General features: G+C 56.5%; 1 protein-coding gene across 1 annotated transcript in view; it reads right to left on the bottom strand.

The window, feature by feature from the left end:
* The window catches only part of SDC3 (syndecan 3), a 42,037-nt gene extending 39,921 nt beyond the window's left edge, over window positions 1–2,116 (bottom strand). The window contains exon 1 of the mRNA XM_064281598.1: window positions 2,045–2,116. The gene's annotated coding sequence lies outside the window, so the exon portion shown is untranslated. The remainder of the gene's footprint in view (window positions 1–2,044) is intronic.
* Between the last annotated feature and the right edge of the window lie 10,158 nt (window positions 2,117–12,274).

Below are 12,274 nucleotides of genomic sequence, written 5' to 3' on the forward strand. Positions count from 1 at the left end.
CCATCCTCAGATTCAGGAGCACCCTGCCCTACTGAGGTCCTACTGTGCACCAGGCCCTTTCACCTCACATGCTCCCATTTCATTCCTTCCAATTTGGGAAGCAAATTAACCTTGTTTATGGGTAGAGAACAGTTACTCCGCAAGGAAAGTGATTTGCGCAAGGACACACAGCCCAGAAGCCCCACCTGGCCTCCAAGTCTAGCACACTTTGTCCTGAGTCCCTTTTCCATTCATCTATACACCAAACATTTATTGAGCTCCTTTTGTGATGAGTACACACATCTTCTCATTGAAGAGCGTGTTATCAGTCCTATTTTGCAGAGGAGAAAACAGAGGGTCAGAGAGATGAGACCACTTGTCCAAGGTCACACCATGAGCAAGCTGTGGTAGCAGGATTTGAACCAGGGACTGTGTGATTTTCAAGTCTTTGATTTCAAGAATGGTCTTCCAGAAATGTAGCTGAGAAAGTGACCTCAGCTGCTGAGATGGGCTGGGGCTCTGTCCTTTCTGGGGGTCTCTTTCCCTCACTCCGCCTGGGACAGAGCTGGGGATGAGGTATCTTGGCCACCAAGCGCCTTACTAGCTCCCCTTCCCACTAGCTCACAGCCCCTAGATGGGGAGGACTGACAGGTAGACTCTCAGCCCAAGAAGCTTATCCTCCCATTTTACAGACCCACAGACTGAGGCACAAAGAGAGACAGACCTTCCAGAGGCAACAGGGGCACCCATGGATTACCTGAGAGGCCTGGGCCCTTTTCATCCTGAGGAATGGAAGACAGGCTTAGCTCCTGGAATCAACGAAGGAGGTTGCACCTAGAAAGCAGCCTACCCCAGACCAGGAGCTAGACATGTGCATGGGGGAGCTCACTTAGGACTTTACCCAGCAAAGTGGGGAAGTGGCCCTTTCTCCCTCTATTGTTCTCCTGCTTCCCCTGATGGAGCTGGGACCCAGCTCAGTGCGACCGCTGCTGTGGTCACTCAAAGGGGTCACCTCACACATACCTCCACCTGCACACACTCAGTCCCCCTCAAGTGTATACGGTCCATGCACAGGGTCACCCATGCACCTGTGCACCCGTGCACACACACAGACACACTCACCTGGGTCCAAGCACACGCCCACTGCAGGGCTCTCTTCAACACCCACACCCCTTGCATGTACACACAGCCACGGCCAACAGCTGCCCAGCCTGTCCTCTAGGACACACCATGCACAACGGGTCACCCTCACCCAACCACACACCCATCACCAGCACTCACACACAGAGGGCAGGTGGCAGCCACCCATCCCTGGTGACCACATGCTCACCCTCCATCGTCAAACGTACACACCCTACAGGTCCCCCACAGGTCCCGTGCCCTTCACTGAGGTGGACACACACAGACACTGGGTCACACTCACTCACCCCCTCAGGTCACCTTCACACAAGTCACCCTCCCCCTTTTCCCCCCTCCGGGCCTCCACTGCCCCCACCGTCGTAGGGGGGACCGCCAAGGGACCAAATACACGCCCTCCCCCAGCAGGGGAATGGACCCGATTCCCTAAAAGTGGCCGCGGTCTGGGCACACCCACGAGGCAAAAAAGACCCTCACTCCGAGACCCAAGACACACCCAGCCCAGGCCCGGGCTCGGTGCCCCCCAGCCCGCCGTCGGGCCCTCCCCGCGCCTCTTGGACCCGGGCAGCGGACCCTGCTCCGCCTCTGGAGAGGAGGGTTCGTGGAGCCACTGGGGGGGTGGGGTGCTGATGACTCGCGCTCTGGTTCCCGCCCGAGCTTCCTTCTGACGGGGTCCCCAAAGGAAGGGTAGATGACCCCCAAAAGACGACCAGCGGAGGGGTGGCCTTCCCCCGCGAATGCCAGAAAGGGGGCGCCCACCGGGGCAGGGAGTGCAGAAGGGGAGCCCGGGGGAGGGGCGCGGATGGCAGTCGTGAGGGGCGGGGGTCCCAGGGCTGGAGCGGGGTGCGGGGGGGGGTGGGCGCCCCGCGCGGAGAGGTGCAGGGCGCGGGCGCAGGGCTTTGGCCGGGGGTCGGGCGCCGTCACTTACCCCCGCGGCGCGCCCCGCCAGCAGCAGTAGCAGCAGCGGCGGCAGGAGCAGCCCGCGGGCCCCGGGCCCGGTGGCGGTCCCGGCCCCGGCGCCGGCCCCGTTCGTGGCCCCTGCGCGGTGCGGCGGCCCCGGCTTCATGGCGGCGCGGGCGGGCTGCGGGCGGCGGCGGCGGCGGGCGCCTTTGTTCCCAAGCGCGGCGCGCGGAGGCTGCTCGGCGCGGGGCCGGCACTGGACCGACGCGGCTCTCGGCTCGGGCTCCGGCTCGGCGGCCCGGCTCCGCCTCGCAGCCTCCGCGCCCCCAGCAGCCGCGCCCGCAGGAAGCGTGCGCCGCCGCCGGGCCGCCCCCAGCGCGGGCGGGGCGGGAGGAGGGGCCGGGGCGGGGCGGCCGGAGCGCCCCCGCCGCTGCCGCCCCCTCCCCGGCCTGGCCACCGCCCCCCGCAGGGGCCCGCGCACCGCCCACCCCGGGGCCCCGGGCGCGCACCGAGTGTTCCCTGCGCTCTGGCGCCCGGGCCCACGCCGGCCCTGCCGCAGTGTGGGCAGCCGGACCCCGGGGCCAGGCTGCAGGGTGAGCCCCCCGCCACCCCGGGCTGGCGACAGGGACTAGGAGCCTGCCTCGCTGAACCGTGGTCAGAGGATGAGGGATCTCAGGCTGTCGCGAGGATTGGAAGGGAAGGATCCCGCGTGGAAATGCCCTGGGACAGACCTTGCTCATAGAGGGTCTGAGGAAACAGGTCACATTTGTGTTCTCATTAGTAGCCTCCCCTTTTAGGGTCGAGTCCAAAGTCTCTTCCAGGACTCTTGCCATTACCACTGCCACCACCCCACCCCAGACCAGTCTATAGGGTGGACTGGGAGGTCACCCAAGACTACAGCCTTTGATGTCCCCTGGCACAGATGGACTGTGTGACCTCAGACCAGACCTGGCCCTCTCTGTGCCTCAGTCTTCCAACTGCACCATGGGGCTATTGACTTCTGGGCCCTGTCACTGTATATATGTAGAGGAAAACCCCAAGGGGGACCTGGAGCCACCTGTTCCCCCACCGACCATGTGGCCCCAGGCAAGTGGTCCCATGGCATAAGCTTGGTCAGACTCCGTTTCATTGATTGCCTCAGCATCCATGTTAGTTCAGTCAACTGAGAGGCCTAGCGAATGGCATTTGAGTGTTTCCTACTAGGCACCCCCAACACCTCCTAACCCACTCTGAGGGTAATCTAGATAGCCACCTGTGGGTGGCCAGGCCATAGGATGGGCCTTCACTTTGCCTCAACCAAAACACGAGTGTACTATGCTGATAAGACCCCTACACAGACGACCCCACTGCCACCCAGCTTTTGACTATTCCCGCCCCCCTCCTTTAAATGACCCACAAAAACTGTGTGTATTTCAGCCTCAGGCCCTGATAAAGGCTATGCCCCAGAGCTGCCATCTCTCTCTCTCTCTACCCGTGTACTCCCTGTGTGGTCCTTGGGCACGCTGTGTTCCTCCAGGACCTGCGAGTATAATAAAGTTCTTTCCAATTCTGTTCGTGGTTGGTTGTAAAAGCCTGACTTACCAGAAGTGATTCAAGTCAGTCCTTCAACACAGGCTGTTGCAGAGGCAAGATCACCCCCCTAGCTGGGGAGGTTTGGGAAGCTCACTTTGCTTCATTTCCACTAGCCGACCAGGCTAACAGGCATCTGTAGTATGGTGCCCAAGCAACTAGCCCCAATCAATAAACCAAACCCATCGCGGTCGAGTTGATTCTGACTCACAGCAACCCTATAGAACTGTCCCATAGATTTTCCAAGGAGCGGCTGGTAGATTCTCCAACTGCTGACCTTTTGGTTAGCAGCCGTAGCTCTTAACCATTGTACTACCAGGGCTCCTAGCCCTAAGCTCAGAGCAAATAGATAAGTTAGCCTAGGTAGGAGGTGCCCACCTCCTTGCGCCTGCTAAGGTGGGGAAGGTGGCAGGTCAGCACAGTGGCATACTCCTCCTAGTTCTCTGAGACAGACCTCTCCTGGTACCCTTCCCATGTAGGGTGGTGGGAGAGATGTGTCTCTGAATGGCCTGGCCTCTTTTTGACCCTGTGTGGTCTTTTTGACCCTGTGTGGCCATTTATGCACTTTTCTCCATGGCCTTTTCCCCATCTGACTTGCTGGCACTTCACTGACTTACTAGTGTCTCCTCCCACCAGCATGGGAGCTGGGCGTGGGTCTGCCTTAGTCACTACTATGTCCCCGACATTAGAACAAGGCCTGGCACGTAGTAGGTGCTCAAAAGAAATCGTGTTGAATGAATGAATGTGTCTCCCATTCACCTAAGCTCACTCCCACACAGGTACTTTTGGGAGGTGAGGAGGGGATAAACATTTATTATGCCCTGACCACATGCCAGGTGTGGTGCCAAGCACTGTACATGAGTTGTCTCATTTCACCTTCTTAACAAACCCATGAGGTCCCAAACCAAAAAACTCATGGTCATGGCATAGATTCCAACTCATAGTGATCCTATAGGACAGAGTAGAACTGCCCCGCAGGGTTTCCAAGGCTGTAAGTCTTTACAGAAGCCAACTGCCACAGCTTTCTCCCATGGGAGCAGCTGGTGGGTTTGAGCCACCGACCTTTTGGTTAGCAGCCAAACACTTCAACCGCTACGCCACCAGGGCTCCTTCTCCTTTGAGGTAGGCACTGTCGATACGTACCTCATAGAAGGGGAAACTGAGGCCTGGAGAGGGGAGGGCATCTGCTAATGGTGACAGGCTGGAAGTCTCTGCCATCAACCACCTTCCTCTCTGGCCCTATGTGCAGTCGTCCAGAGCAGGGCCTGCCATCAGGAAATAAGAATTGAAGTGAAACTGGGACAATTCCCCCAAGGAAAGGGGAACCACAACCAGGGTGACCAAAAGCGAATGAGAGAGGGTGCCTGGGAAGGGGTGTGCGGGCCTGGAAGAGCAGACTCTGGGGGGACTAGCCATGGTCTTCAGGTGTCGGGGGGGACCCTAGACCTGTCCTTCAGGGCCCACGGGAGGAGGTCCAGGGGACAGAGGACAGTGCAACATAAGCTAAATTAAAAGGGGCTGCTAAGAGGGAATGAGAGCCCTGTCCCTGAAGGGTATGTAAGGCCGGGCTAGCTACCCCCCTAGGCCACTAGGACAGACTCCCTAGACGAGATGCTCGACAGGGAGAGAAAATTTCCAACTCTGAGATTCCAAAAAATCCCTAGGAACCCTAAGGTCTCAGCCTCTAGAAATCACATCCCAAATCTTTTGAAATTCTGACCCATGAGCATGTTGGGAAGATGGGTGAGAAGGGGCTGATGGAGCTGGTAGATGAAGGGGTTGATTCTAGAGAAGCCAGCATGGCTTGGAGTTGAAGAGCTCAGGCTCTGGGCAAGTACCTGGGTTCATATCCTACTTCCACCAGTTACGGGCTGTGTGACCTTGGAAGAGTAACTTCACCTCTCTGAACTCCAGGTTCCCAAACATAATATGGAGATATTGACCACACATGGTTCATTCATTCATTCACTCAGCAAGTATAAATTGAATGCCTACTGTGTGCCAGGCCCAAGGGGCCAGGTGCCAGATTGTGTAGGCTCTTCCCTGCCATTGTACTGAGAGTTCAACAAAGATGGCTGAGGTGTTGCTTATAAAGGAAGCAACTGGATGTGGGGATAGAGCCACCTCCCAGGGGGACTGCCACAAGCCCATGGAACAGGCTTGTTCTGAGGGGCTCCAAAAGGGCAGAGTTAAGGTGACAGGGTCGGGTGGGGTGTTACAGGGAGCCAGATTTCAGCTCCATGTAAGGAAGGACTTTTGAACAGTTGGAGCTGGCCACAGATGGCAGGGGCTGCTCTGAGAGGCAGTGAGTCCCTTGTCTTGGGAGATAATCAAGGCTCAGAGAACTAGCTAGCAGGCAGGCCACTAAGACGGTCTCCAGACACAAGGTGGGTTATGGACATGACCCATCTCCAGAGGTTCCTGCCAGCTCTGAGACTCAGCTTCTGAAAGCCGCAACACCCCTTGCCTGACATTCTGACATCCTGGTGGAGGAGGATATTTGAGCTGGACAGACCAGGAGCGCCATCTGCTGCCCTTTGCAGACACTGGTTCCCTGCCTGGATTGGGGCAAGTCTGGGTCTGGGGGTATCTCATCCTCCTCCCCACCCACCTATTCCGGCTCCTGTGGAGCCCACGGATGCACATGGTCACCCACCCCATGCCCACCAGTGCATGTGAGCCCACCCACTTGCTACACAGCCGGAACGCACAAGGGCTCCCTTTCTTTACCCGCCCATCACCACCCACACAGGCAGAAATGTTCTCATTTGCTCCTGCCCACGGCCCTGTGCCTGGGGCAGGCATGCGTGCGCGCGCGCGCACACACACACACACACACACACACACTCGAGGAGGAGTAGTACTTGCTGCCCAGGTTGGTGCTGCCCTTCCAGTGAAGCCTGGCACGCTACAAGGGCTATCCCCGAGTTTCCTCTTTACTTTGTCTCATTGTACAGCTGGGGAAACTGGGGCTCAGAAAAGTTAGGTAACTTGCCCCAGGTCACACAGCCAGAAAGTGTAGGAACCAAGATTCCATCCAGGCAGCATGACGGCAGAGCCCTGGCTTTTGCCACTGTGCTGTGACTCCTCCACCCACCCCTTACCCCATGGGCCCAGGGGGACTTTGTGTCCTAACCAGGCCTCCCAAACTCAAGAGCCCTCCCAGCTCTCTTCTTTTGCTGGAGCAGTTGCAGGGTTGAAAAGCAAGTCCTGTTTCCCCTCTGCTGCCCCCACCTCCATCCTTCAAGTATGAGGGAGTCCCCACCCTTCCTGTTCCCTCTCCAACTTCTGGTCTTCCCCCAGAGCGAGGAAGGAGGCCAGAGCTCGGATATGCTCCTGAGAAGGCCTGAGTGATGGCAGACCTGGAGGCCAGTGACCCCCAAACTCAAGAACTGAAACAAGATCCTGGTAAGAGGGCAAAGGCCAGCCAAGCAAGGACCCAGGAAGTTCTGACCTGGAGGACACAGGCAAGAGGCTGGGGGAAGGAAGGGGACTCCAGGAGACTGGAGGCTGCCTGCCACCCACCATGAGCAGAAGCCCACTGGCTGCGGGGAGGGTGGTAGGGCCTATGGAGGGAGGGGCTGGGTGAGCAGTGGGAAGGCTCGTCCTCTGTGGTGGCGGAGTCTCCTTCCAGCTGAGGACTGGGCCTATGTGAGGGCCTCAAAGGGCAGTGCCTCTGCCCGGTGTTGGGCAGAGCAGGGAGAGCATACCCTGAGCCCTCCATGTGCTAGGCAAGTCCACACACCTGCCTCAAAATCCTTCCCAGCTGAGGACATGGAAGCTCAGATGGGTGGGTGACACCCCCGGTCACACAGCTGCCAGCCATGGGGCCAATATATAAACCTAGGCCTAGCCTAGATCTGTTAGCTGTGGGGCCAGAAACTGGAAGCTGGAGACCCCTCAGGGCTGGTGTTGAGCAGTTGGAAAGAGTAAGTCAGATTCTGTTTGAGCTGAGTGACCACAGAGCAAGATGGGGCTGGCCTTGCAGTGGGGTCAAGTTGAGGCTGGGAGTCCCACAACAGAGACCCTCTGCTGCCTGGGTCGGTTTTGGGCCCAGGCCAGGGAGGGCTGCCTGAGGAGAAAGGAGGGCTCTGGGACCTCAAGCTGGGTATAGGTACCAACAGAGGCAGGTCCAGACTCTTTGGGGCCTGAAGCTTAGACAATTTGAAAGGATCACAAATACAAAATTAGGAACAGGGCCTTGGAGGGGGACTGTGCAAGCGAGGGACCTTGAAGTTTAAGCTTCATTAAGTTCACAGGAAACTGGACTCTAAACAGAAACCCATGGCCCAGCCAGACACCATAGGGCAAGGCCAGCGAACTCTGCAGGAGGACTGGGCAGGCAGAGGTTAATGCTACCGTGAGGGTTAGGGTATTGAGAAGGGAATCTAGGGAGGCTTCATGGTGGTGGTGACATCTCTCCTGAGACATGGAGGGCAGATTGGGTGCCATGAGGTGGCCACACTGAGGCTGAGCCCTGCCCGAGAGGAAGGCCTCCAAGGTCTTCAGCTCGGGCCTGAGGTTTTGGACATCAGGCCTACGGATAGGGCAGAGAACATCCTGGGGAGCTTGTCCACTAAAACCTAAGATAGAGAGAACATGCAGGGCATTTCCCTACTCTCCCCAGCCTACCTTACCTCATGTGCCCATTTTATATTTGAGAAAATCAAGGCCATAGGGTTCCTATGAGTCAGAACTGACTTGAGGGCAATGGGTTTAAAACGGGAAGTGACAAGCCCAAAGTCACAATCTGCGGCAGAGCTGGGACTAGAACCCAGGTCACTTCACTCCCTGCCCTGGAAGTTTTCTTTCACCTACTCTCTTCTCCAGGACTAGATGCCATGTTGTTGGCAAAAATTTAAAATCTCTTGAGGTAGGACCATTCTCCCAAACCAGGATCCTCATTCAGCCCCAAGACATCCCCTTTCCTGGGTGGTCCCACTGAGGCCAGTCCTCGGCCCTTCCACAGGCTCCTGCTCCACTCCCTACCCCCTGAAGCACTGGTTCTCAGGGCCCGGCATACCCGCAGGCCTCGGACCCCTCTACTTGGCCCCAGGAAGACCTCCTCTTGCCCTCACCTCCCGACCCAGCTTTGACTCCAAGGGTCCTCATGTGAGTTCCTCTTGGGCCAATATCCTCCACCCTGGGCCCTCTGCCCTCTGGGCTCAGGCCCACTGCCACCTGCTCAGGCCGCACCTCACCGTTGAGGCTGCCAGGCACCTGGCGCGGTCACAGCGGTACAAACCCCTCTGAAGTCACTGTCTGTCCCTCAGAGGGATCTTCCAGTTTTCCGGCCACCTTCTCCTATGTCCTGGTCAATTCTCAGGTCCCAGTCCCTCTCTCCCCATCCGGGATTCCACCCACCACACCCACCACACACACACACACACACACACACCAGTTCTCTTTCAATGTGGAGGGTAGGCACCCCTCTCTCACCCTGAGGCCAGCAGACACCGCCCCCCCTTTCCTGACACACCCTCTTTCTGGCCTGATGGCCTCCTGCCTCTGGGTTTCCTCTCTGGCCTTTGCTGCTCCTCGTCCATCTTCACTGGGGACTATGTCCTCCATCCACCCCACCATTCAAGTTCCCACCTGCAGTGCCCTTCTCCTCCCTCTCTGCAGTCTCCTGGGCGCTGTCCTCAAGGCCTCCTCCCTGAGCTGTATCCACAGCTGGGCCTTCTCCAGGCCCAGATGTCTCTAGAGCCTGCCCCTTCTCTGCATCCCCGACGCCACAGTCCTGCCCAGGCCACCAGGCCTCACTCAACAACAGACCGTTGCTGGCCTCCAGCTTCCTCCTCCCAACTCACCATGCATCTGCCCAGTCACGTGAGTACAAGCCAGTTAAATCACCCGTCCCCTGTTTAAATCCTCCAGTGGCTTCTCTCAAGTTGAAGTTCAAACCACTGGCCCTGGCTACAGAGGTCCCTTGAGCCCCCTGTCCCTGTCCCTCTGTCTAGACCACTCTCTTTCTTGTCACTCCCCCTTCCGAACCTGGGCTTGCTTCAAAGTCGCCCTCTGGGGCTTCGCTCAGAGGCCCCTTTCTCCCAAACCCTCCCAGATGCCCCAGCTCAAGGATAAGTAGCCCTCTGAGCACACACAGAGAGCTGCCGTGCCCTGTCCCTGCCTCCTGCCTGTGGCACAGCATCTGGCACATAGTAGGGCTCCATATCTTGTAACAGTGACAGTTGTCAGCCTTTGAAGACTTCCTCTCTCTGTTATACTTTAAAAGCCCCTCATACATGCATATACACTCTCTCCCCATTTTATAGACAAGAAAACTGAGCCTCAGAAGAGTAAAGCAACTTAGCCAAGGTCACAAGGGTAGGAAATGTTGGGAGGGGGAGCAGGAGGAGCCCCAGCCTGTGAGCACGTGTCACACGCCTGCCTTCTCTGGGTGAAGGGGAGAGAGGCAAGGGGAAAGTGGGGCGGGGGGGGGGGGAAGAAAAGAGCGGGAGGAGGGGAGGAGAGCACTGCCCCAGAAGCCATCCCACTAACACACCCACGTTCCTCAGAATAAATTGCACATTTGGAATCACTTTCCTGGAAGAAAAAAAAAAAAGTATCCCTAAAAATATGTTTTCTTTCTCACCTCCTCCTGGGGCTAGAGCAGGCCCATTGGGTGTCAACCAACAAAGGGGGGGGTGGGGGCCGGTGGCCCAGGTCTGGGGGATGAGCGGATGAGGAGAGACACTGAGAGGTGGGTTGATCCCTCTGTCCCCAAAGCCACAGAGTCTGGGCACCGGGTTCATCCCCCTGGAAGCACTGCTGCCTCTCAGGTATTCAACAGGTCTTGTCTTGGTTTGGTTTTCAAGATTCTTGTACACTCTCATTCAAACCCTCAGCCTACATTTACTGAGCCTCTAAGATGTGCCATGAGAGTCCCGGGGTAGCACCAACAGTTAAGTGCTCGACTACTAACCAAAGACTGGTAGTTCAAATCCACCCCGAGGCACCTTAGAAGGAAGAAAGGCCTGGTTGGTGGTCTGCCTCCAACACATCACAGCCTTGAAAACCCCAAGGAACACAGTTCTTCTCTGCAACATACGGGGTCATCATGAGTCGGAATCAACTCTCCGGCAGCTGGCAACTGCTATGTGCCAAGCACAGATCTAGCTACTGACATTTAAGGGCAGGTGGCAGGCGATAACAAATAACTGGATTCAGGGGACAGGCCCCTGCTCTGTCCTTCACCACCTCGCTGGGGTTCTTAGTCTCCTCATCTGTAAATGGATCAGATCTGGGGAGTCAAACTCAGTTCCCAGCACCCCGCAGGCAGCCCTGTGACTCCTGAGGGCATGGCAAAGGGAAGAACAGAGAGAGAGGCCTGGGGGGACTCTGGAGGCAAGTCCTGGGTCTGCCACTTCCTGGCTGGGTGACCTTGGGACAGTTTCCTCCCCTGAAATTCGAGTGAATGACCATCCCCTCCTCGAAGGGTCGTGAGAGTGCTGAACACCAGCTCAGGGTGTCACTCACAATTGCAACTCCACTGGCCACTGTTTTTTTGTTTATTTTTGTCGTTGTAAAAATATAGATACCACGGCATTTGCCAATTCAATATTTTTCACGTGTACAATTCAGTGAGACCAATTACATCAATCCTGTTGTATGACCATCACCAACATCCGTGGACAAATTTCCCATCACCAGAAACAAAACTCAATGCTTCCCCCCATCCCCTCTCCCCACCCCCAGGACCACTATTAAACTCTGATTTCTATGCATTGGCCTGCTCTAGATCTTTCATGTTAGTGAGATCATAGAGTATTTGTCCTTTTACGATTGACTCATTTCCCTCAGCATAATGTTGTGGCATGCATCAGGATTCATTTCTATGGCTGCGTGATATTCAATTGTAGGTATATGCCACGTGTTGTTTATCCGTCCTTCTGTTGATGGACATTTGGGTTGTTTCTACGTTTTGGCTGTTGGGCTACAATGCACGTTGGTGTACCTCTGTTTGTTTGCATAGCTGCTTTCAAGACGCTTGGGCATATGCCTAGGAGCGGAATTGCTGGGTCTGTGGTTCGCTTTCTGAGGAGCTGCTGGACAGTTTTCCAGAGTGGCCGTCCCATCTTAACATTTGCGTCAGCACTGAGCGAGGATTCCAATTTCTCTAAATCCTCACCAACGGTTGTGGTTTTCCTTTTTTTTAATCTTAGCCATCCTGATGGGAGTGAAGTGCTATCTCATTGTGGTATTTCCCTAAGGCTAATGACGGAGCCCTGGTGGCGCAGTGGTTAAGAGCTCGGCTGTTAACCAAAAGGTTGGCAGTTAGAATCCACCAGCCGCTCCTTAGAAACCCTATGGGGCAGTTCCACTCTGTCCCATAGGGCCTCTGTGAGTCAGAAACAGCTAGACAGCAATGGGTTTGGTTTGGGTTTTTAAGGCTAATGATGCTGAGCACCTTTTCATGTGCTTGTTGGCCACTGGAATATCCTCTCTGGTGAAACGTCTATTTAGGTCCTTTGCATCCACCACCCTTTTTAAGTCACTCCCTGCCTGGTACAACCAAGTCCTGAGATGGGTGGGCCAGGGTGCCTCCACTGGGACTGGGGAGACAGAGGCTGAGGAACTCTGTGGGGCTGCCAGGCCCCTGGAGCAGAGTGGCTATGGCCTCCTGGGGTCTTCGGTCCAGTCCTGCTAAGGACATGCTTCCACTCTGGGTTCTGAGGAGCACTAGGGTTCT

Source organism: Loxodonta africana, chromosome 3 (assembly GCF_030014295.1).
Source record: "Loxodonta africana isolate mLoxAfr1 chromosome 3, mLoxAfr1.hap2, whole genome shotgun sequence".
Taxonomy (NCBI): domain Eukaryota; kingdom Metazoa; phylum Chordata; class Mammalia; order Proboscidea; family Elephantidae; genus Loxodonta; species Loxodonta africana.